Consider the following 24,403-nt stretch of genomic DNA (forward strand, 5'->3'; position numbering starts at 1 on the left):
GCCCTGATAGCCTAACCACAGACCACCCGCCCTGATAAGAGCGACCCTGTCCAGAACCTTACCCTATATAAAAATGGCCCTAGTAAGCCCCTAGCCTGACTTCCAGGTGATCACTAAATAGATCTATGTGTTTTTGACTCATTATAAAAGTATATTATAAGTATATCGCACCCCTCTGTGTTTCACACCTATAGATAGCACAACTATACCAGTCCTTAAAATGACTTTTGTGGCCCTATCAGCTAGTGTTTGGTGTCCCTAACAGCCTGTCCCTGCTCCACACAGCAACCTCTCCCTACACTGGCAAAACACTGAATGTAAAATTACTGCAGTCCCTCCTCCCTCCTCACTAATACATCGCAGTCTGCGATGCTGCAGCATCGCAGACTGCGATGTTAGTTGCCAGCATTCGCCCCATAAGACGCAGGGGCACTCTCCCCCCACTTTTGGGGGGAAAAAAGGGCGTCTTATGGGGTGAAAAATACAGTATATATATATATAGATATAAGTCAATTTTAGTTAGTACTAGTTTCGATTTTTGAACCCACACACGTGCCATCTGCGTGCGTGGGTCCTGCACCTGCTGAGCGCCGGTCAATACTGTCAATTACTGACTGCATCTGCTCAGGTTTAGTGCCTTTTTTAATATATATATATATTATTTTTTTTTGGAGCCTTTTTTTCTAAATTTTTATCTAATTCTTTCACTTACGGTATCTTTTTCTCTTTTCTTTCTTTCTCTTTTTTTCTTAATCATAAATTTTATTTTAATTAATTCATTACAAGTCCCCTCACGTGTAAAATCACTACATACACCCCCTGCCACTTTTCACTTTACATACACCAATAAAAATAAAAATGTCCAGTTCATTGCCTCTGAAACTGAGTCTGCAAGTGAGGGAGAAGAGAATCCCACATTCCTCTACTCCTCAACTATTTCATAATCATCGTCATCCGGTGATGAGGGACCCTCAAGAAGACGCCCCAGGAGAGATGAAGTAGCCCCCCCCAGTGATCCCCTATGGTCCAAACTGCCTGAGGATTATGAGCCCCAAATTCCAGAGTTTGTGGGAAACTCTGGAATCCAGATTGACTGCACGGGCTTCACAAAAATAGATTTTTTCAAAATCTATTTCTGTGACGAATTCATAAATTTGATCGTGACCCAAACAAATTTGTACGCCCAGCAGTTTATTTCTAAAAACCCAACATCCTCATATGCTAGACCCTTAGGTTGGACCCCTGTAAATGCAGCAGACATTATTAAGTTTTGGGGGCTGTTGCTGCATATTGGCCTTGTAAAAAAAAAAAAATGAAATGAGACAATATTGGAGTTCAGATGTCTTGTACAACACTCCAATTTACAATATGACCATGTCCCGCTCAAGATTTGAATCCATTTTGAAATTCCTACATTACAATGATAATGCACAGTGCCCCCCCCCCCCAAAATGACCCAAATTTTGACCATCTATTCAAAATAAGACCCCTTCTGGAGCACCTCAACTCCGAATTTACAGATGTGTTCACCCCAGCAAAAGAAATTAGCATAGATGAGTCCCTTGTACATTTTAAAGGAAGGCTTAAATTTCGCTAGTACCTACCCAGCAAGCGGGCACGGTACGGAATAAAAATGTACAAGCCGTGCGAGAGTACCTCTGGGTACACCTACAGGTTCCGGGTTTATGAGGGGAAAGATTTCCGGATACAACCCCCTGAATGCCCCCCCGTCCTAGGAGTTACTGCCAAGATTATGTGGGACTTACTGCACCTACTGCTGGATAATGGTTATCACCTCTATGTAGATAACTATTACACCAGCATACCCCTATTCATGTCCCTAAAAGCCCGAGGTACTGTGGCTTGCAGCACAGTGAGAAAAAATCTGAGAGGGCTCCCTAGATCCCTGGTAGGGCAACTACTCCGAAAAAGTGACAATAAGGCTCTCCTCCATGAGAAAATGCTGGCGGTTAAGTACATGGACAAGAGCGAGGTACCACTACCCCTGTCAACAAGCCTGACTACATCCTTGATTACAACAGGCACATGGGAGGGGTTAATCTGTCCGATCAAGTTCTGAAGCCCTACATTGCCATGCGTAAAACTAAGGTGTGGTACAAAAAGCTTGCCGTATACATTGTACAGATGGCAATGTACAATGCATACATTTTACATAGAACTGCAGGCCAGACAGGAACAGTGACCAATAAATCTATCACCAGCAAAGATTTTTGGGAGTGCCGGTTTTCTTTCATTCTTCTGATTTTGGGATTACCTCCACACAAACCGAGCACCCCTCAACCAGTACGCTGTGCCGCCTGACTTCATTACACAGGAACTTTCCATCAGTTCCAAGAGGCGATAATCAAGGCCCTAATTTTCCAAAGTCAGGAAGGGGAGGGCCTGAGTACTTCAGGAGGTCATGGTGTCCGTTTTGTACCAGGACAACATTTCCCTGGTGAAGTCCCACAAACAGCAAAGAGGGGAAAGACCCAAAAAAGATGTTGGGTTTGTTACAAAAGGGAAATATGAAAGGACACCATTTATCAGTGCGACACCTGCCCTGATAAACCTGGCCTCTGCATGAAAGAATGCTTCCGAACCTACCACTCATCCATGGATTTTTAATTTCATCCTTTATGCTCCCTGTAATATTTCCATATCTCTGATTTTGTCCACCTCACTTGCATACCCACTTTCCAACAACCACTACATAATCTATTCTGTGAGACACCTGTTTGGTAAAAAGTACCCTTTCCACCACTTAAAATGTCTGTACGGTGGTGCTCTTTCCAAAATGGGGTCACTTCTTGTTTTTTTTCATTTCTGGGGACCTCTGTTAATTTTTTAAATGCGACATGTCTGCCAATTCAGGCCTGCAAAAAACATATTTTGTACTTTGCCTATAGCGGCCTGCTGTGCGCCAATACAGCAGGCTACGAGCACATATGGGGTGCTTGCAAAATGGGGAGAAAATGGGGAACATATACTGGGGTGCATTTTCTCCTTTAACCCCTTGTGAAAGTGAAAAATTGTGGTCTGCTATTACTTTTTTATTTTTACAAATGTGTGCTTTGAAATCCTCTCTCTAGTATTTCTGCCTTCTGGTAGACACTTGTTTGGTAAAAAGTAGCCTTATCACCACTTAAAATGTCCGTACAGGGGTGCTATTTCCAAAATGAGGTCACTTCTTGGTGTTTTTCTTTTCTGGGGACCTCTGGAAATTTTTTAAATGCGACATGGCAGCTAAAATCCATGTCTGCCAATTCAGGCCTGCAAAAACCATATTTTGTACTTTGCCTGTAGCAGCCTGCTGTGCGCCAATACAGCAGGCTACGAGTACATATGGGGTGTTTGCAAAATGGGGAACATATACTGGGGTGCATTTTCTCCTTTAACCCCTTGTGAAAGTAAAAAATTGGGGTCTGCTATTACTTTTCCATTTTTACAAATGTGTGCTATGAAATCCTCTCTCTAGTATTTCTGCCTTCTGTGAGACACCTGTTTGGTAAAAAGTACCCTTTTCCACCACTTAAAATGTCCGTACGGGGGTGCTCTTTCCAAAATGGTGTCACTTCTTGGTGTTTTTCTTTTCTGGGGACCTCTGGAAAAATTTTTAATGCGACATGGCAGCTAAAATCCATGTCTGCCAATTCAGGCCTGCAAAAAACATGTTTTGTACTTTGCCTGTAGCGGCCTGCTGTGCGCCAATACAGCAGGCTACGAGCACATATGGGGTGTTTGGAAAATAGGGTGAAAATGGGGAACATATACTGGGGTGCATTTTCTCCTTTAACCCCTTGTGAAAGTGAAAAATTGTGCTATGAAATGCTTGTCTCAAGTAATTCTGCCTTCTGTGAGATACCTGTTTGTTAAAAAGTACCCTTTCCACCACTTAAAATGTTCGTACGGGGGTGCTCTTTCCAAAATGGGGTAACTTTTCAGGATTTTTCATTTATGGGGACCTCTGGAATTTTTTTTAATGTGACCTGGCAGCTAAAATCCATGATTGCCAATTCTGGTCAGCAAAATCCATATTTAGCTGTTTGACTCTAGAACCCTGCCATGCACCCATACATCATTTTATGAGCACATATTGGCTGTTGGCGTATTCGGGGGGAAATGGGGAACAAAATGTGGGGTGTATTTTGTCCTTCTACCCCTTGTGAAAGTGAAAAATGTGGGTGTAAAGCAACTTTTTCTGGAAAAAATAGTAATTTTTTATTTTCACGGCCAAGCGTTTCCTAATTCTGTGAAACGCCGGATGGGTCTAAGTGCTCATTACACACATTGAAATATTCCTTGAGGGGTGTAGTTTCCGGAATGGGGTAACTTTTTAGGGATTTCCACTCTAGGGGTACCGACATAGTTCCCAAAAGCCAATCCTGCAAAATCTGTCCTCCAAAAGCCCTATAGCGCTACTTCCCTTTTGGTTACCCCTTGTGAAATTGAAAAATGTGGGTGTAAAGCAAGTTTTTTAGGAAAAAATAGTAATTTTTCATTTTCACAGCCAAGCATTTCCTAATTCTGTGAAGTGCTCACTACACACCTTGGAATATTCCTTGAGTGGTGTTGTTTCCAGAATGGGGTCACTTTTTGGGGGTTTCCACTCTAGGGTTACCTCAGGGTGTGTTCAATTGCAAGATGGCGCCTGTGAACTATTCCGGTGAAATCTGCCTTCCAGAAGCCATTTGGTGCTCCTTTCCTTCTGACCCCTGTGGTACGCCCATATAGCAGTATACAAGCACATATGGGGTATTGCTGTAATCAGGAGAAAATGGGCAATAAATTAGGGGGTACATTTTCTCCAGTTCCCCCTTTTGAAAGGGAAAAATTTGGGGCTAAAATTGTAATTTTTCATTTTCACAGCCAATTCCATGTTTTACCTTTGAGGACAAAGTTCTCACTACACATCTTGAAATATTCCTTGAAGGGTGTAGTTTCCAGAATGGGGTCACTTTTTGGGGATTTCCACTCTAGGGATACCTCAGGGTGTCTTTATATGTGACATAGTTCCCAAAAGCCAATCCTGCAAAATCTGTCCTCCAAAAGCCCTATAGTGCTACTTCACTTTTGGACCCTGCCATGCACCTATACATCATTTTATGAGCACATATTGGGTGTTGGCGTATTCGGGGGGAAATGGGGAACAAAATGTGGAGTGCATTTTGTCCTGTTATGCCTTGTGAAAGTAAAAAATGTGGGTGTAAAGCAACTTTTTATGGAAAAAATAATAATTTTTCATTTTCATAGTCAAGCGTTTCCTAATTCTGTGAAACGCCCGATGGGTCAAAGTGCTCACTACACACCTTGAAATATTTCTTGAGGTATGTAGTTTCCAGAATGGTGTGACTTTTTGGGGGTTTCCACTGTAGGGCCACCTGAGAGTGTCTTCACATGCGACATTGCTCCCAATTACCATTCCAGTTAAATCCGCTCTCCAAAAGCCATATGATGCTCCTTCCACTATGAAGCCTGCTGTGCGCACATACATCAGTTTTTCAGCACACATGGGGTGTTCCTGTAAACCCCAGATTCAGGGTAATAGAATTTGAGTTTTATTTGGCTGTTAACCCTTGCTTTGCTACTGGAACAAATGGATTAAAATGAAAAATCTGCCAAAAAAGTGAAATTCTCAAATTTCAGCTCCATTTGCCATTCACTCTTGTGGAACACCTAAAGGGTTAACAAAGAAGTTTGTAAAATCAGTTTTGAATACCTTGAGGGGTGTAGTTTCTAAAATGGGGTAATTTATAGGTGGTTTCCAATATGTAAGCCCCAGAAAGTGACTTCATAACTGAACTGATCCTGAAAAATTTGGGTTTCAGAATTTTTTTTTAAAATGTTAAGATTTGCTTCTAAACTTCTAAGCCTTCTAACGTCCCAAAAATATAAAATGTCATTTTCAAAATGATCCAAACATGAAGTAGACATATGGGGAATGTAATGTAACTACTATTTTTGGAGGTATTACTATCTATTATAAAACTAGAGAAATTGAAATTTGAAAATTTGCTAATTTTTCAAATTTTTGGGTAAATTTGGTATTTTTTTTATAAATAAAAAATTATTTTTTTGACTCCATTTCATCAGTGTCATGAAGTACGATATGTGATGAGAAAAAAATCTCAGAAAGGCCTGTATAAGTAAAAGCGTTTTAAAGTTATTACCACATAAAGTCACACATGTCAGATTTTCAAAAAATGGCCTGGGCAGGAAGGTGAAAACAGGCCCGGGGTTGAAGGGGTTAATGGCAGCCAAGCTAAACCCAGAGGGGTCCAGAGAGAGGTTCACACAGCTTTCATTATCCCTGCCTCTTTCTTCGCAATTGTCCCGGCCTTTGTCCCTTTCTCAGCCTCAGATCTGCCTCCACCTCCATCAGCCTCAAATCAGCCTCCTATCAGACCCCCCAGGCTACATCAGTCTCAGGTCAGACCCTCATCAGACCCCCATCCTCAGATCACACCCCCATCAGACCTCTTAACCTCAAATCAGACCCCCATCAGACCCCCCAGCCTCAGGTCAGACCCCCCAGCCTCAGATCAGACCCATTCCCTCAGATCAGAACCCCCAGCCTCATATCATACCCCCAATAGGGCCCTCAGCCTCAGATCAGACCCCCCCACCCTTAGATCAGCCCCCATCAGACCCCCCAGCCTCAGATCAGCCCCCATAAAACCACCCCAGCCTCATATCAGCCCCATCAGACCCCCCAGCCTCAGATCAGACACTTCAGCCTCAGATCAGACCCCCATCAGACCCTCCCCACTCTCCATTAGCCTTAGATTAGCCCCAATCAGACCTCATATCAGACATTTAAAATAAATAAATAAATTAACTTACCTCTCCAGCTCCGGAGGGTGCTGCTACTTGGCAGATTCACTTACCCTCCCTGGTCTCCTTCCCTCTGAGCTGTACTGTGACCTGACAGCTGTCAGCGTCAGGTCAAAGTGCGCGTTTACGTGCTCTACATCCTGACTCTGTATGTGTCAGGACACAGCGTGGGGCCCGCAAGAAAACCAGGGAAGGTGAGGACAGCCAGTGCAGCGCTGTTCTCATCTTCCTGTGGCTTCCGCATGCTAATGACCGCTTCCATAATGGAAGCACTCATTAGCATTTTCACAATATGTTCTGGCAGGGGGCCGGAGGTTCCCCACCCCTGGCATAGAGAATAAAAATCTTTTTTTCAGGAACACTGCAACCAATTTTCATAAGTATCATTTTATTCTGAAGTATCAACCCCACAGACAATATGTTTGCTTTGATGGGGTTGATCCTGATGATAGTTGCTCTTTAAGTGATGGATAGTAGGGATGAGCAAATCAACTTGTGATGCTTCATCCAAAGTCGATTTCCATAAAACTTTGTTGTAGTACTGTACAGAGTGGGAGCTCCATACCGTACTACAATGTATTGTCTCCGATGAGCTGAAGTTATTACTTTGCGAAGTCTTGCGAGACTTTGTGTAATAATGTGGCGAAAATAACCTGTTTGCCAGCCTCTTGCCTCAGGATTATGGCCCATATACTAACTTTGAAGGAGAAAGTAGACCGGCCGCACAGCCTAAATCTGTGGAACTGTTTTGGGCAGGAAAGCCATGCTTGCGGTCGGCCAAATGTGACTTCCATGCAATTCGGGAACCCCTGCTCGGATCTGGGTGATTTTTGGATATGTTGTTCACCCAGATCAGAGCTATCCATGGATGTATAAATTATGGGGATATGTGGGGTTTTGAGTGGTTTTCTGTGTTTTGGGGAAAAATGTGTGTTTTCTGCCTGTGAGTGATTAAGTTAGCCCATTATGTTTGGTAATTGTATCACAGGCAGAGCCCATTGTGTTTTGGTAATTTTATTTTGTTGATTGCGTCAAAGACAATGCCTATTCTGTTATTGAGTGCGTCACAGGCAATGCCATTGTGTTTGTTAATTGCATCACAGGCAATCCCATTGTGTTTGTTGAATGTATAGTTTTTGTGTTTAAACTGTAAAACTGTAAAGGATTGGCTGCTATGTTATATCCTCAGTTCCCAACCAGGTCCACGGGGGTGATACCCTTGTTGGAAAATGTGTATATAGGTCAATGCTTGTGTGTTCAATAAAGGGACCTGCTTTACCCCTTCATGAAGTTTTGGCTCATGTTTGGGGGATGGGATTACTACACTCTTGGGGATTGCTATATCACAATACTCCCCTGAGTATAAGCTCTTGTAAGAGCTTGTTCAGGGTTCCTGCTTTCTGAATTTATGAGAGGCTCACCCACTGGAAGCTGAAGCCCGGTCTTGGGTCCAGCGTGAGTGGAGGACGGTGAAACCCCAACCAAGCTACGGCGGTTCGTGGTGGTTATGGTGTCCAGTTGAGTGCTTGGAGCCCTCGGGAAGCACTAGGAGCATCCATCAACGAGGTACCCAGTCGGGGTGCCAGGAGATCTGTTACAAATAACTTCATGAATAAATTATTACTGTAAAAAAGCCTTGGTACCGAACTCAGGTTCGGCTCCAAGGTAAAATTTGGAACCAAACCCAAGTTCGGTACCAAGGTTTTTTACAGTAATTATTCATGAAGTTATTACACGAAGTCTCTCAAGACTTCGCAAAGTAATAACTTTGGCTCATTGGAGACAATACATTCTCCTGCTCCGTACAGTATTACAACAAAGTTTTATGTAAAGTGACTTCAGATGAATCATCCAAAGTCGATTCGCTCATCCCTAATGGGAAGTATTGTTCTCATATTCCAAACATTAGTGGTCGTATTTAACCACTTCCCGCCACGCTAACGCCGAAAGGCGTCATTTCTGCGGCGCTCCCAGGTCACACTAACGCCAATAGGCGTCATCTCGCGTGAGCCGAGATTTCCTGTGAACGCGCGCACACAGGCGCGCGCGCTCACAGGAACGGAAGGTAAGAGAGTTGATCTCCAGCCTGCCAGCGGCGATCGTTCGCTGGCAGGCTGGAGATGTGTTTTTTTTAACCCCTAACAGGTATATTAGACGCTGTTTTGATAACAGCGTCTAATATACCTGCTACCTGGTCCTCTGGTGGTCCCCTTTGTTTGGATCGACCACCAGAGGATACAGGTAGCTCAGTAAAGTCCCACCAAGCACCACTACACTACACTACACCCCCCCAGTCACTTATTAACCCCTTATTAGCCCCTGATCACCCCATATAGACTCCCTGATTACCCCCCTGTCATTGATTACCCCCCTGTCATTGATTACCCCCCTGTAAAGCTCCATTCAGACGTCCGCATGATTTTTACGGATCCACTGATAGATGGATCGGATCCGCAAAACGCATCCGGACGTCTGAATGAAGCCTTACAGGGGCGTGATCAATGACTGTGGTGATCACCCCATATAGACTCCCTGATCACCCCCCTGTCATTGATTACACCCCTGTCATTGATCACCCCCCTGTAAAGCTCCATTCAGACGTCCGCATGATTTTTACGGATGCACTGATAGATGGATCCGATCCGCAAAACGCATCCGGACGTCTGAATGAAGCCTTACAGGGGCATGATCAATGACTGTGGTGATCACCCCATATAGACTCCCTGATCACCCCCCTGTAAAGCTCCATTCAGATGTCCGCATGATTTTTACGGATGCACTGATAGATGGATCCGATCCGCAAAACGCATCCGGACGTCTGAATGAAGCCTTACAGGGGCATGATCAATGACTGTGGTGATCACCCCATATAGACTCCCTGATCACCCCCCTGTAAAGCTCCATTCAGATGTCCGCATGATTTTTACGGATGCACTGATAGATGGATCGGATCCGCAAAACGCATCCGGACGTCTGAATGAAGCCTTACAGGGGCATGATCAATGACTGTGGTGATCACCCCATATAGACTCCCTGATCACCCCCCTGTAAAGCTCCATTCAGATGTCCGCATGATTTTTACGGATGCACTGATAGATGGATCGGATCCGCAAAACGCATCCGGACGTCTGAATGAAGCCTTACAGGGGCATGATCAATGACTGTGGTGATTACCCCCCTGTAAAGCTCCATTCAGATGTCCGCATGATTTTTACGGATGCACTGATAGATGGATCGGATCCGCAAAACACATCCGGAAGTCTGAATGAAGCCTTACAGGGGCATGATCAATGACTGTGGTGATCACTCCATATAGACTCCCTGATCACCCCCCTGTCATTGATTACCCCCCTGTAAAGCTCCATTCAGATGTCCGCGTGATTTTTACGGATGCACTGATAGATGGATCGGATCCGCAAAACGCATCCGGACGTCTGAATGAAGCCTTACAGGGGCGTGATCAATGACTGTGGTGATCACCCCATATAGACTCCCTGATCACCCCCCTGTCATTGATTACCCCCCTGTCATTGATTACCCCCCTGTAAAGCTCCATTCAGACGTCCGCATGATTTTTACGGATCCACTGATAGATGGATCGGATCCGCAAAACGCATCCGGACGTCTGAATGAAGCCTTACAGGGGCGTGATCAATGACTGTGGTTATCACCCCATATAGACTCCCTGATCACCCCCCTGTCATTGATTACCCCCCTGTAAAGCTCCATTCAGATGTCCGCATGATTTTTACGGATGCACTGATAGATGGATCGGATCCGCAAAACGCATCCGGACGTCTGAATGAAGCCTTACAGGGGCGTGATCAATGACTGTGGTGATCACCCCATATAGACTCCCTGATCACCCCCCTGTCATTGATCACCCCCCCTGTCATTGATTACCCCCCTGTCATTGATCACCCCCCTGTCATTGATCACCCCCCTGTCATTGATCACCCCTCTGTAAGGCTCCATTCAGACATTTTTTTGGCCCAAGTTAGCGGAATTATTATTATTTTTTTTTCTTACAAAGTCTCATATTCCACTAACTTGTGTCAAAAAATAAAATCTCACATGAACTCACCATACCCCTCACGGAAACCAAATGCGTAAAATTTTTTAGACATTTATATTCCAGACTTCTTCTCACGCTTTAGGGCCCCTAGAATGCCAGGGCAGTATAAATACCCCACATGTGACCCCATTTCGGAAAGAAGACACCCCCAGGTATTCCGTGAGGGGCATATTGAGTCCATGAAAGATTGAAATTTTTGTCCCAAGTTAGCGGAACGGGAGACTTTGTGAGTAAAAAATAAAAAATATCAATTTCCGCTAACTTGTGCCAAAAAAAAAAAATTTCTATGAACTCGCCATGCCCCTCATTGAATACCTTGGGGTGTCTTCTTTCCAAAATGGGGTCACATGTGGGGTATTTATACTGCCCTGGCATTCTAGGGGCCCCAAAGCGTGAGAAGAAGTCTGGTATCCAAATGTCTAAAAATGCCCTCCTAAAAGGAATTTGGGCACCTTTGCGCATCTAGGCTGCAAAAAAGTGTCACACATCTGGTATCGCCGTACTCAGGAGAAGTTGGGGAATGTGTTTTGGGGTGTCATTTTACATATACCCATGCTGGGTGAGAGAAATATCTTGGTCAAATGCCAACTTTGTATAAAAAAATGGGAAAAGTTGTCTTTTGCCAAGATATTTCTCTCACCCAGCATGGGTATATGTAAAATGACACCCCAAAACACATTCCCCAACTTCTCCTGAATACGGCGATACCACATGTGTGACACTTTTTTGCAGCCTAGGTGGGCAAAGGGGCCCACATTCCAAAGAGCACCTTTAGGATTTCACAGGTCATTTACCTACTTACCACACATTAGGGCCCCTGGAAAATGCCAGGGCAGTATAACTACCCAACAAGTGACCCCATTTTGGAAAGAAGACACCCCAAGGTATTCCGTGAGGGGCATGGCGAGTTCCTAGAATTTTTTATTTTTTGTCACAAGTTAGTGGAAATTTTTATTTTATTTTTTTTTCATACAAAGTCTCATATTCCACTAACTTGTGACAAAAAATAAAAACTTCCATGAACTCACTATGCCCATCAGCGAATACCTTGGGGTCTCTTCTTTCCAAAATGGGGTCACTTGTGGGGTAGTTATACTGCCCTGGCATTCTAGGGGCCCAAATGTGTGGTAAGGAGTTTGAAATCAAATTCTGTAAAAAATGACCTGTGAAATCCGAAAGGTGCTCTTTGGAATATGGGCCCCTTTGCCCACCTAGGCTGCAAAAACGTGTCACACATCTGGTATCCCCGTACTCAGGAGAAGGTGGGGAATGTGTTTTGGGGTGTCATTTTACATATACCCATGCTGGGTGAGATAAATATCTTGGCAAAAGACAACTTTTCCCATTTTTTTTATACAAAGTTGGCATTTGACCAAGAAATTTATCTCACCCAGCATGGGTATATGTAAAAAGACACCCCAAAACACATTCCTCAACTTCTCCTGAATACAGAGATACCAGATGTGTGACACTTTTTTGCAGCCTAGGTGGGCAAAGGGGCCCATATTCCAAAGAGCACCTTTCGGATTTCACTGGTCATTTTTTGCAGAATTTGATTTCAAACTCCTTACTACACATTCGGGCCCCTAGAATGCCAGGGCAGTATAACTACCCCACAAGTGACCCCATTTTGGAAAGAAGAGACCCCAAGGTATTCGCTGATGGGCATAGTGAGTTCATGGAAGTTTTTATTTTTTGTCACAAGTTAGTGGAATATGAGACTTTGTATGAAAAAAAAAAAAAAAAAAAAAATCATCATTTTCCACTAACTTGTGACAAAAAATAAAAAATTCTAGGAACTTGCCATGCCCCTCACGGAATACCTTGGGGTGTCTTCTTTCCAAAATGGGGTCACTTGTGGGGTAGTTATACTGCCCTGGCATTCTAGGGGCCCGAATGTGTGGTAAGGAGTTTGAAATCAAATTCTGTAACAAATGACCTGGGAAATCCGAAAGGTGCTCTTTGGAATGTGGGCCCCTTTGCCCACCTAGGCTGCAAAAAAGTGTCACACATCTGGTATTGCCGTACTCAGGAGAAGGTGGGGAATGTGTTTTGGGGTGTCATTTTACATATACCCATGCTGGGTGAGAGAAATATCTTGGCAAAAGACAACTTTTCCCATTTTTTTATACAAAGTTGGCATTTGACCAAGATATTTATCCCACCCAGCATGGGTATATGTAAAAAGACACCCCAAAACACATTCCTCAACTTCTCCTGAATACAGAGATACCAGATGTGTGACACTTTTTTGCAGCTTAGGTGGGCAAAGGGGCCCATATTCCAAAGAGCACCTTTCGGATTTCACAGGTCATTTTTTACAGAATTTGATTTCAAACTCCTTACCACACATTTGGGCCCCTAGAATGCCAGGGCAGTATAACTACCCCACAAGTGACCCCATTTTGGAAAGAAGAGACCCCAAGGTATTTCTTGATGGGCATAGTGAGTTCATAGAAGTTTTTATTTTTTGTCACAAGTTAGTGGAATATGAGACTTTGTAAGAAAAAAAAAAAAAAAAAAAAAATCATCATTTTCCGCTAACTTGTGACAAAAAATAAAAAGTTCTATGAACTCACTATGCCCATCAGCGAATACCTTAGGGTGTGTACTTTCCGAAATGGGGTCATTTGTGGGGTGTTTGTACTGTCTGGCCATTGTAGAACCTCAGGAAACATGACAGGTGCTCAGAAAGTCAGAGCTGCTTCAAAAAGCGGAAATTCACATTTTTGTACCATAGTTTGTAAACGCTATAACTTTTACCCAAACCATTTTTTTTTTACCCAAACATTTTTTTTTTATCAAAGACATGTAGAACTATAAATTTAGAGCAAAATTTCTATATGGATCTCGTTTTTTTTGCAAAATTTTACAACTGAAAGTGAAAAATGTCATTTTTTTGCAAAAAAATCGTTAAATTTCGATTAATAACAAAAAAAGTAAAAATGACAGCAGCAATGAAATACCACCAAATGAAAGCTCTATTAGTGAGAAGAAAAGGAGGTAAAATTCATTTGGGTGGTAAGTTGCATGACCGAGCAATAAACGGTGAAAGTAGTGTAGTGCCGATTTGTAAAAAAGGGCCTGGTCTTTAGGGGGGTATAAACCTGTGGTCCTTAAGTGGTTAAGAAACTAGCTTGGAAGACATATTTAAAGGCTGCATTTATGATGTATTTTTATGTGCCATGTAGCAATGGTATCATTTTACCACTGTTTTTCAAAGCAGTACTTGTCTTCAAAATAATTACAGGTGAAGCACATGTTTATAATGTTTTACCTGTACTTACCAGGCACATGGAAAAGTCACAAGGAAGACCACTATCATTTGCGGTAAAACACCGTTTTTGGTTATGCCATTTAGCACATGAAAATACATTCTTATGCTAACATTTTAGATATTTTTCTTCTTTTTTTCTTTTTGACATTCCCAACAAAATGTTTTCTTTGTTCTTTCTGCTGAGATCTATTCCTTCTTTCTTTTTATTCTTTTAAACATGCTTCTCAGATGCTAGTTTTAATGCAAGACACATAACACAATGCTTCCATTTTTTCTGTTCTGTTTCCCAAAGGGATCATACATCTCTCATTCTGAAATGTATTTTTAGAAAATAAATGAGGCTGCCTGTGAATATTTTGTTATTAGGACTAACAATAGTACAAGTACGAAGCCTATTTTACAGTATGAGTATCAGATCTGGATTAACATTTCAGGGTTTTGCCCTACACAACCATTGGCTCGAAGACTGCACATAGAATCCCAATGTTTCTAGGGGAGAATAGCTCCATACTGTACTTTGGACAATGCATACCAATTTTTTTTTTAACATTGGAGTCATCTGACACAAAACATCTGTAACCATTGCAAGGTAGAGTCTTATGGAAATACAATTTGTCCTCCTAGACATTTATTGGTGTCATAATGTGGAACAACTCAGTAGGCCCATGTGGACAGAGGTTATATATTTATGGCAGTATGTGTACAAGAATGAAATGGAAGAGATAGCTTCTAATAGAGATGATTGAACTTCTTAAAATTCATGTTGGATCTGATTAGGAATTTGAATTCGTTGGAAGAATTTATTCAGATCTGAATACATTTGATCCAAATAGCAAGAACCCCAATTGCCCCAAAGAGTCATGTATAACACTTGGTCGTCTCCTAGAGCTGTATCCAACCCCTTTGCAGCTCTTTAATGCCAAGACAGCATTAGCAATATCAAAATGACATTGACATATATGACCATGGGTAAATGGATGGTAGAATGTGGTAACAAACAGCCTGTCTAATAACACACTGCACTGTCAGGTATTTTTCTTAAATTAAAAACAGTCCAAATATGATCTCTTTTTTGTACCAGGTGCCTTCTTCTCTGTCTTCTGGTCTGGAACATGGTACAAACTACAAATTGGCGTGGTATTAAAAAGCAGGAAGTGCTCAACCCCATATGCAGTGGTGCATCTATACCGGGGGGGCAGAACCTGCACTTGTGGCCCGTTGCTAATGGCAATTCCCAGCAAAAAAGCATACAATGGAGGATGCCTGCAGCGGACCACAAGTACCACAATGGACATCCTACACAGGATAGCAATTGTGTGGATGTGACAAGCAGTCAAAATAACATAACAAAAACAAAGACAGGTGCACTCTGCGGTCTTACTAACCCTCGTAATGGTGTAAAATTGAGAATTAGCAAACATATCCTGCTTGGAAGACATGTCTGAGCCCGAGCACCGCGCCAAGGTTTCTCAAGTAGCTCGGGACCTAACGCTAAACCTACCTGGGCCGTATGGGCAATACCAGGAACCAGTGGGTAAATTACAGGCGCGCAAGGTCCGACTTAAAGCAATCTCCCAGTGACCTCCAGCATGTAACCATGCATACAATGGGAGGAGGCAGAGAGCTCTGAGCCCCACCCAAGACTGGCTGATATAGCCCGGGCCTCACATGTGCACCAGAATGCTGCCTGTGGATGGAAATAAAGGCACATTCAGACTAGGGGTTTCTACACCTCCAAAAATTCAAAATACAAACTAAACTTGCCATTAGCAACGGGCCACAAGTGCCCCCCCCCCCACCCCGGTCTAGATGCATTACTGCATATGGGGTTGAGTACTTCCTGCTTTTTTATACCACCCTAATTTGTGGTTTGTAGCCAGCAGGTTGCCTGTATTTATAGTGGGGAGTGAGGGTCATGTGACGTGGCCAGCATCACATGACCGACAGACAGACAAGTCGAGCACCGAGTGATCAGCTCGGCGCTCAAGGCAGACCTAGGAGCAGGGAGCCTCCCGGCTAGCCAAGCCGCCCTGGGAACGAGGCCAAACACAGATCCTCGCTCCCGAAGCTAAGCAGCAGGTCTGCGGCTGATGGGAGACCGAGTGCACCTTCGGCGCCCCGTTACACTAGTGTTTGCTTCACACGCACCTTGCAGGGTGTGATCTGCAGCCTCTCATACAACAGAGCCACCCTGCATCATGCTGATGACTTTTAAACACAATCGTGGACATGAGCCACGTACAAAACCTGGAGTTGACCGTGGGAAGTAAGCAACCACCCAGCTCTTTGCTTACTCCCAGTAAAAGCCAGGCCCGGATTAGCTGAAAGCAGCTATGCTAGTTAACAATAGCGTCCACTATCTATTCTAGTGGATGCATAAGCTAACGGCTTTTACTTCACCAAGGCCATGTACCTTGGTGGTACGTCTCCGCAGCACCACAGCAAACCTCGATATGCATCTCCTTAATAGGTTTCTTGCACCATTCTCGGAGATACAGTCCTGATCAAAAGTTGAAAAGACCACTTGAAAAATGGCAAAAAATCATATTTAGGATGGCTGGATCTTAACAAGGTTCGAAGTAGAGCTTCAACATGCAACAAGAAGAAATGGGAGTGAGGCAAAACATTTTTTGAGCATTCAATTTAATGAAAACAACAAATAAACTGAAACAGGCTGTTTTTCAGCTGATCAAAAGTTTAGGACCACATGCCTTTAACCGTCTCCGGACCGCCTAACGCAGGATCACGTTCCGGAGGTGGCTCACTCAGGCACAGTCACGCATATACGCGTCATCTCGCGAGAGGCAAGATTTCCTGTGAAAGCGCGCACCCAGGCACGCGCGTTCACAGGAACTGCAGGTAATCGAGTGGATCTGCAGCCTGCCAGCGGCGATCACTCGCTGGCAGGCTGTAGATCCGATTTTTTTTAACCCCTTAAAGGTATATTAGACGCTGTTTTGATAACAGCGTCTAATATACCTGCTACCTGGTCCTCTGGTGATCCCTTTTGCTTGGATAGACCACCAGAGGACTCAGGCAGCTCTGTAAAGTAGCATCAAACACCACTACACTACACCCCCCCTGTCGCTTATTAACCCCTGATCACCCCATATAGACTCCCTGATCACCCCCCTGTCACTGATCACCCCCCTGTCATTGATCACCCCCCTGTAAGGCTCCATTCAGATGTCCGTATGTGTTTTGCGGATCCGCGGATACGCAAAACACATACGGACGTCTGAATGGAGCCTGACAGGGGGGTGATCAATGACAGGGGGGTGATCACCCCATATAGACTCCCTGATCACCCCCTGTCATTGATCACCCCCCTGTAAGGCTCCATTCAGACGTCCGTATGTGTTTTGCGCATCCGCGGATCCGCAAAACACATACGAACATCTGAATGGAGCCTTAAAAAGGGGTGATCACCCCATATAGACTCCCTGATCACCCCCTGTCATTGATCACCCCCCTGTAAGGCTCCATTCAGACGTCCGTATATGTTTTGCGTGACCTTGTGCGCACACTTGCGTTCGGTCCGCCCCACCGCAGTGACAGAATTTAATTTTTTCTGATCACTGCAAAAACACCGTAAAATCGCTGCGGCACTATAAAAAGATCACTTTTGAGGGGCATGGCGAGTTCAAAGAAGATTTATTTATTTTTTGTCACAAGTTAGCGGAAATAGATTTTTTGTTTTGTTTTTTTGTTTTTTCTTACAAAGTCTCATATTCCACTAACTTGTGACAAAAAATAAAATCTCACATGAACTAAAAATTTTTAGACATTTATATTCCAGACTTCTTCTCACGCTTTAGGGCCCCTAAAATGCCAGGGCAGTATAAATACCCAACAAGTGACAAGAAGACACCCCAAGGTATTCGCTGAGGGGCATATTGAGTCCATGAAAGACTGAACTTTTTGTCACAAGTTAGCGGAAAGAGAGACTTTGTGAGAAAAAATGTAAAAATCAATTTCCGCTGACTTGTGCCAAAAAAAAAAAAAACTTCTATGAACTCGCCATGCCCCTCACGGAATACCTTGGGGTGTCTTCTTTCCAAAATGGGGTCACATGTGGGGTATTTATACTGCCCTGGCATTTTAGGGGCCCTAAAGCGTGAGAAGAAGTCTAAAATCCAAATGTCTAAAAATGCCCTCCTAAAAGGAATTTGGGCCCCTTTGCGCACCTAGGCTACAAAAAAGTCTCACACATGTGGTATCGGCGTACTCAGGAGAAGTAGGGTAATGCGTTTTGGGGTGTATTTTTACATATACCCATGCTGGGTGAGATAAATATCTTGGCAAAAGACAACTTTTCCCATTTTTTTATACAAAGTTGGCATTTGACCAAGATATTTATCTCACCCAGCATGGGTATATGTAAAATGACACCCCAAAACACATTGCCCAACTTCTCCTGAGTACGGAGATACCAGATGTGTGACACTTTTTTGCAGCCTAGGTGGGCAAAGGGGCCCACATTCCAAAGAGCACCTTTCGGATTTCCCCAGCCATTTTTTACACATTTTGATTTCAAACTACTTCCCACACATTAGGGCCCCTAGAATGCCAGGGCAGTATAACTACCCCACAAGTGACCCCACTTTGGAAAGAAGACACCCCAAGGTATTCCGTGAGGGGCATACTTTGTATAAAATAAATGGGAAAAGTTGTCTTTTAGAGAGATATTTCACGGAATACCTTGGGGTGTCTTCTTTCCAAAATGGGGTCACTTGTGGGGTATTTATACTGCCCTGGCATTTTAGGGGCCCTAATGCGTGAGTAGTAGTTTGAAATCCAAATGTGTTAAAAATGCCCTGTGAAATCTTAAAGGTGCTCTTTAGAATTTGGGCCCCTTTGCCCACCTAGGCTGCAAAAAAGTGTCACACATGTAGTATCGCCGTACTCAGGAGAAGTAGGGCTATGTGTTTTGCGTGTATTTTTACATATACCCATGCTGGGTGAGCTAAATATCTCTGCCAAATGACAACTTTGTATAAAAATATGGGAAAAGTTGTCTTTTAGAGAGATATTTCTCTCATCCAGCATGGGTATATGTAAAAAGACACCCCAAAACACATTGCCCAACTTCTCCTGAGTACGGTGATACCACATCTGTGACACTTTTTTGCAGCCCAGGTGGGCAAAGGGGCCCAAATTCTAAAGAGCACCTTTAGGATTTCACAGGACATTTTTTACACATTTGAATTTCAAACTACTTCTCACTCATTAGGGCCCCTAAAATGCCAGGGCAGTATAACTACCCCACAAGTGACCCCATTTTGGAAAGAAGACACCCCAAGGTTTTTCGTAATGGGCATAGTGAGTTCATGGAAGTTTTTATTTTTTGTCACAAGTTAGTGGAATATGAGACTTTGTAAGAAAAAAATCATCATTTTCCACTAACTTGTGACAAAAAATAAAAAGTTCTATGAACTCACTATGCCATCAGCAAATACCTTAGGGTGTCTTTCCAAAATGGGGTCATTTGTGGGGTTTTTCTACTGTCTGGGCATTGTAGAACCTCAGGAAACATGACAGGTGCTCAGAAAGTCAGAGCTGCTTCAAAATGCGGAAATTCAGATTTTTGTACCATAGTTTGTAAACGCTATAACTTTTACCCAAACCAATAAATATACACTTATTGCATTTTTTTTAATCAAAGACATGTAGAAAAATTAATTTAGAAAAAAATTATATAGAAATGTTATTTTTTTTTTAATTTTACAACTGGAAGTGAAAAATGTAATTTTTTAGCAAAAATTTAGGTAAATTTCGATTAATAACAAAAAAGTAAAAATGTCAGCAGCAATGAAATACCACCAAATGAAAGCTCTATTAGTGATAAGAAAAGGAGGTAAAATTCATTTGGGTTTGTAAGTTGCATGACCGGGCAATAAACCGTGAAAGTAGTGTAGTGTAGAATTGTAAAAAGTGGTCTGGTCATTAAGGGCAAAAAAACTCTCACTTTTTGAACATGGTCGGGTTGTTGAACTGCATAAGCAGGGTCTCTCACAGCGCGCTATCGCTGCTGAGGTGGGACACAGTAAGACAGTCATTTGGAATTTCTTAAATTCTTAAATGATCCTGAGGGTTATGAACAAAAAAGTCAACTGGAAGACCCCAAAAAACTTCATCAGTACTGAGCCAGAGGATCCAATTGGCTGTCCGTCAAGACACTGGACGATCCTCGACACAAATTAAGGCCCTTACTGGTGCTGACTGCAGCCCCATAACCATCAGACGGCATCTGAGACTGAAGGGCTTAAAAAACAAAAAACGTCTTCAAAGACCTCGTCTCTTTGAACGCCACAGAACTGCTCGTTTGGACTTTGCAAGAGAGCACCAAACAAGGGACATTCAAAGGTGGAAGAAAGTTTTATCCTCTGATGAGAAAAAATGTATTCTTGATGGTCCTGATGGTTTCCAACGTTACTGGCATGACAAGCAGATCCCACCTGAGATGTTTTCTATGCGCCACAGTGGAGGGGGCGCCATAATGGTCTGGGGTGCTTTTTCCTTCAGTGGAATAATGGAGCTTAAGGAAGTGCATGGGCGTCAAACAGCCGCTGGCTATGTCCAGATGTTGCAGAGAGCATTCCTCATGACTGAGGGCCCTCGTCTGTGTGGTAACGACTGGGTTTTTCAACAGGACAACGCTACAGTACACAATGCCCGCAGGACAAAGGACTTCTTCCAGGAAAATAACATCACTCTTTTGGCCCATCCTGCGTGTTCCCCTGATCTAAATCCAATTGAGAACCTTTGGGGATGGATGGCAAGGGAAGTTTACAAAAATGGACAACAGTTCCAGACAGTAGATGGCCTTCGTGCGGCCATCTTCACCACTTGGAGAAATGTTCCCACTCACCTCATGGAAACGCTTGCATCAAGCATGCCGAAACAAATTTTTGAAGTGATAAACAATAACGGCGGAGCTACTCATTACTGAGTTCATGTTTGGAAGTTGGATTTCTGTTTTACTTTTTTTTTTTTCTTTGGAGGTATGGTCCTAAACTTTTGATCAGCTGAAAAACAGCCTGTTTCAGTTTATTCGTTGTTTTCATTAAATTGAATGCTGAAAATGAAAAATGTTTTGTCTCACTCCCACTTCTTCTTGTTGCATGTTGAAGCTCTATTTGGAACCTTGTTAAGATACAGCCATGCTAAATATGATTTTTTGCCATTTTTCAATGGTCTTAAACTTTTGATCAGGACTGTCCATATCATCCTTCATATATGAGGCCTGTCACTGCCTCACAACACATACGTTTTATAAATTAAAATACATTAAAAACGGTTTAACAATGTAACATCTTAATTTTTCTTGATTTCCTTGAATTAAAATGATATAATATTGATGAAAGGGTGCCTTGAGGCATCCCGTTACAGTCTGAGTGGAATCACCGCTGTGGCAAGTCACTGGCTGAGTGGTCACTTCCTGCATGCCAAGAGGGACTTGGATGCTGAGACTACTGGGGAACTGAAGTTTCAGAATGAAAGCAGCAGGATCGGTGAGATGAAAATGGACTTATTTTATTGTTTTATACAATGGTGAGCTTTTTTAAAGAAAATATAATTAAAAAAATTAAAAAATTAATTAACTTGTACTTGGCGTCCAGAGGGCTACATTTTTAAAGCTGAAGGATGTAAGGAGATTTAATTGGGAAGGAAGAATATAATAGTCTGTACATACTATATGGAACATTTATAACTATAGCCATAAATTAGGTATCACGTACTGTGCCAGAATTCTTCTAGGTGGGTGGAAAGAATTGGCAGAGGTCCTGTTTTCCCAGGCTAATTTACATAATCCCAAATGTAATTAAAATTAAAATTCAGTGTCATCAATGAAAATTTTGCAGGGTGAGCTGAATTTCGACAGATAAAAATGAACACGACATTTGAAATCTCAGTTGTGTTTTCACAATTGTTTTTAGATACCTAATAAATGGGTAGTTAGGACACATTTGCTGATAATTAATGATTTTATTGAAATGTGCGTTCTTGTCTCACAGGTGCTATTTCCCATAATAATGGGTTATAGTGGCCAATTCATTGCTTCAGTTATCTGTCTTTTAAAATGTATTCATAGAAGCATATCTATTTCCGCGCAACAAGCTGCCAATAAAAATTATTTGTACGGCTTGGTCTATTCATGCTGTGTAAGATTTGTTCTATAGAAAAATGATAATTGTCAAATATCAACAGGCGGATGATGAAATCCTCCAGGATGAAATGTTTTAAAGTTAAATTTTGATAGGGTGGCTATTGGAGTATTTTCTGCTGTTGGTCTGAATCTTTTATAAATAGAAGGCAAAATAAATGTGGGTTTCAGATTTTAACCCCTTCTACCCCTGGCCAGTGTTCACCATCCTGTGATAATAATTTTGGAACACTTTTCCTCATCCAAGCCATTCTGAGATTGTTTTCTCGTGACATATTGTACTTCATGACACATGGTAAAGTTGAGTAAATATATTTCACCTTTAATTTTTTTAAATCGAAAATTTACCAAAAATTTTGAAAAATTTGCAAGTTTCAAAATTTCTCATAAAATAGTTATTACTTTACATTTCTCATGTGTCTCATTATATTGCCATAATTTTCTAAATTACATTTTATTTTTATTTATTTTTGTGATGTTATAAAAATTACAATTTTAGATTTTTAAGAAAATATCGAAAGCCTGCTTTTTAAAGGACCAATTCAGTTATTTAATAGAAACCACCTATAACTGCCTATTAACTACCTCAACCTTTAGGTGTTCCACAACAACTAAAGGAAAATAGAGGAGAAATGTAAATATTTTTTTTGCATATTTTACATTTTAATAAATTTTTCCTGGCAGCAAGGGTTAACAGCAAAACAAAACTTAATATTTTTTACTCTGATTCTGCAGTTTACAGAAACGCCTCATACATGGTTGTAAACTGTTGTATCGGTATACGGCAAGGCGCAGAAGGGATGGAGCGACATATAGATTTTGAAGGGCAGATTTCACTGGGATAATTTTAAGTTTCCATGTTGCATTTGAAGACCCCCTGATGCAACCCTACAGTAGAAACTCCCAAAAAGTAAACCTATTTTTGAAGCTACTGAATAAAGTGACAGTTATATTGGTACTATTTTGGTGTACATATGATTTTAAGCTTTTTTGAGGAAAGTTAAAAAAATTGCTGTTCTGGCAGGAAGAGTTGACATTTTTATTGTTACCATTTTTGTGTACATATGATTTTTTGATTGTTCAATATTTCACTTTTTTGGGGCAAGGTGGCCATAAAATGGCTGTTTTGGCACAGTTTTAATTTAATGTTTTTATACAGTGTTCATCTGAGGGTGTAGATCATGTGATATTTTTATAGAGCTGGCCGTTACGGACACAGTGATAACTAATATGTCTACTTAGCGCTGTTTTCTGCAAAAGTAGCAGGGATGAGATCAAAGCATAGTCTCACCGCCAGTTCTGTGAGAAGGTCTGGCATACGTTCTTCTCTACCTCTTGCATGACGTTCTTTGTTTTGGTTTCACTTTGTCATCTCCTTTCCTTCTCCCAGGTGTCACCTATTTAGACTAATTGTCTCCCTTTATTTTCCCTCCCATACTGCCTCACTTTGCGGTTTATACTACTTCCTGGATGAGGTGTTCACTGCTGGAGGCTGCTGCTGTTGTTTCCTCAGATAATTATTTTTCCTTTATTTGTGTTTCCTTGCTGGCTTGATTCTAGGTGACCCTGACTGTGTCCATATTAAGTGCAGGGAGCCGGTGGTCGTGCCCCCTCACTATAGGGTTTTCAGGTGTCACACAGTATTAGGTACATGGGCATGCAATCGTCTACCATAGAGACCCTTGCATGGGCATAGCACTCAGGAAGAGCTCTAGGGGTTTTATAGGGCTCACCCATATGCTCCTTAGTTTGGGATCAAGCCAGTCGGATGTTTATTTATAAGTTCCAGCTTTCTGCAACATCATCCGTGACACATAGTAGCTGGATGTGCGATTCATTTCTTTTCTTTTTTATATATACATAGAGATTCTCTCCCTGGATCAGCACTCCTTGTATTCGGCCAGGTGATTTTAATTAGCAAGGTATTTTGCAGGAGGGGTTAAATTAACCTACCATGCTCTCAGTTGGAGTTTCTGAGAGCTTTAGGTAAGGTGAGCTCAGACAACTGTTCACATGGTGCAGTGCTGCACGGGGGCCACAGTGCTGTTTT

Source organism: Bufo bufo, chromosome 3 (genome assembly GCF_905171765.1).
Source record: "Bufo bufo chromosome 3, aBufBuf1.1, whole genome shotgun sequence".
In the NCBI taxonomy this organism is placed as follows: domain Eukaryota; kingdom Metazoa; phylum Chordata; class Amphibia; order Anura; family Bufonidae; genus Bufo; species Bufo bufo.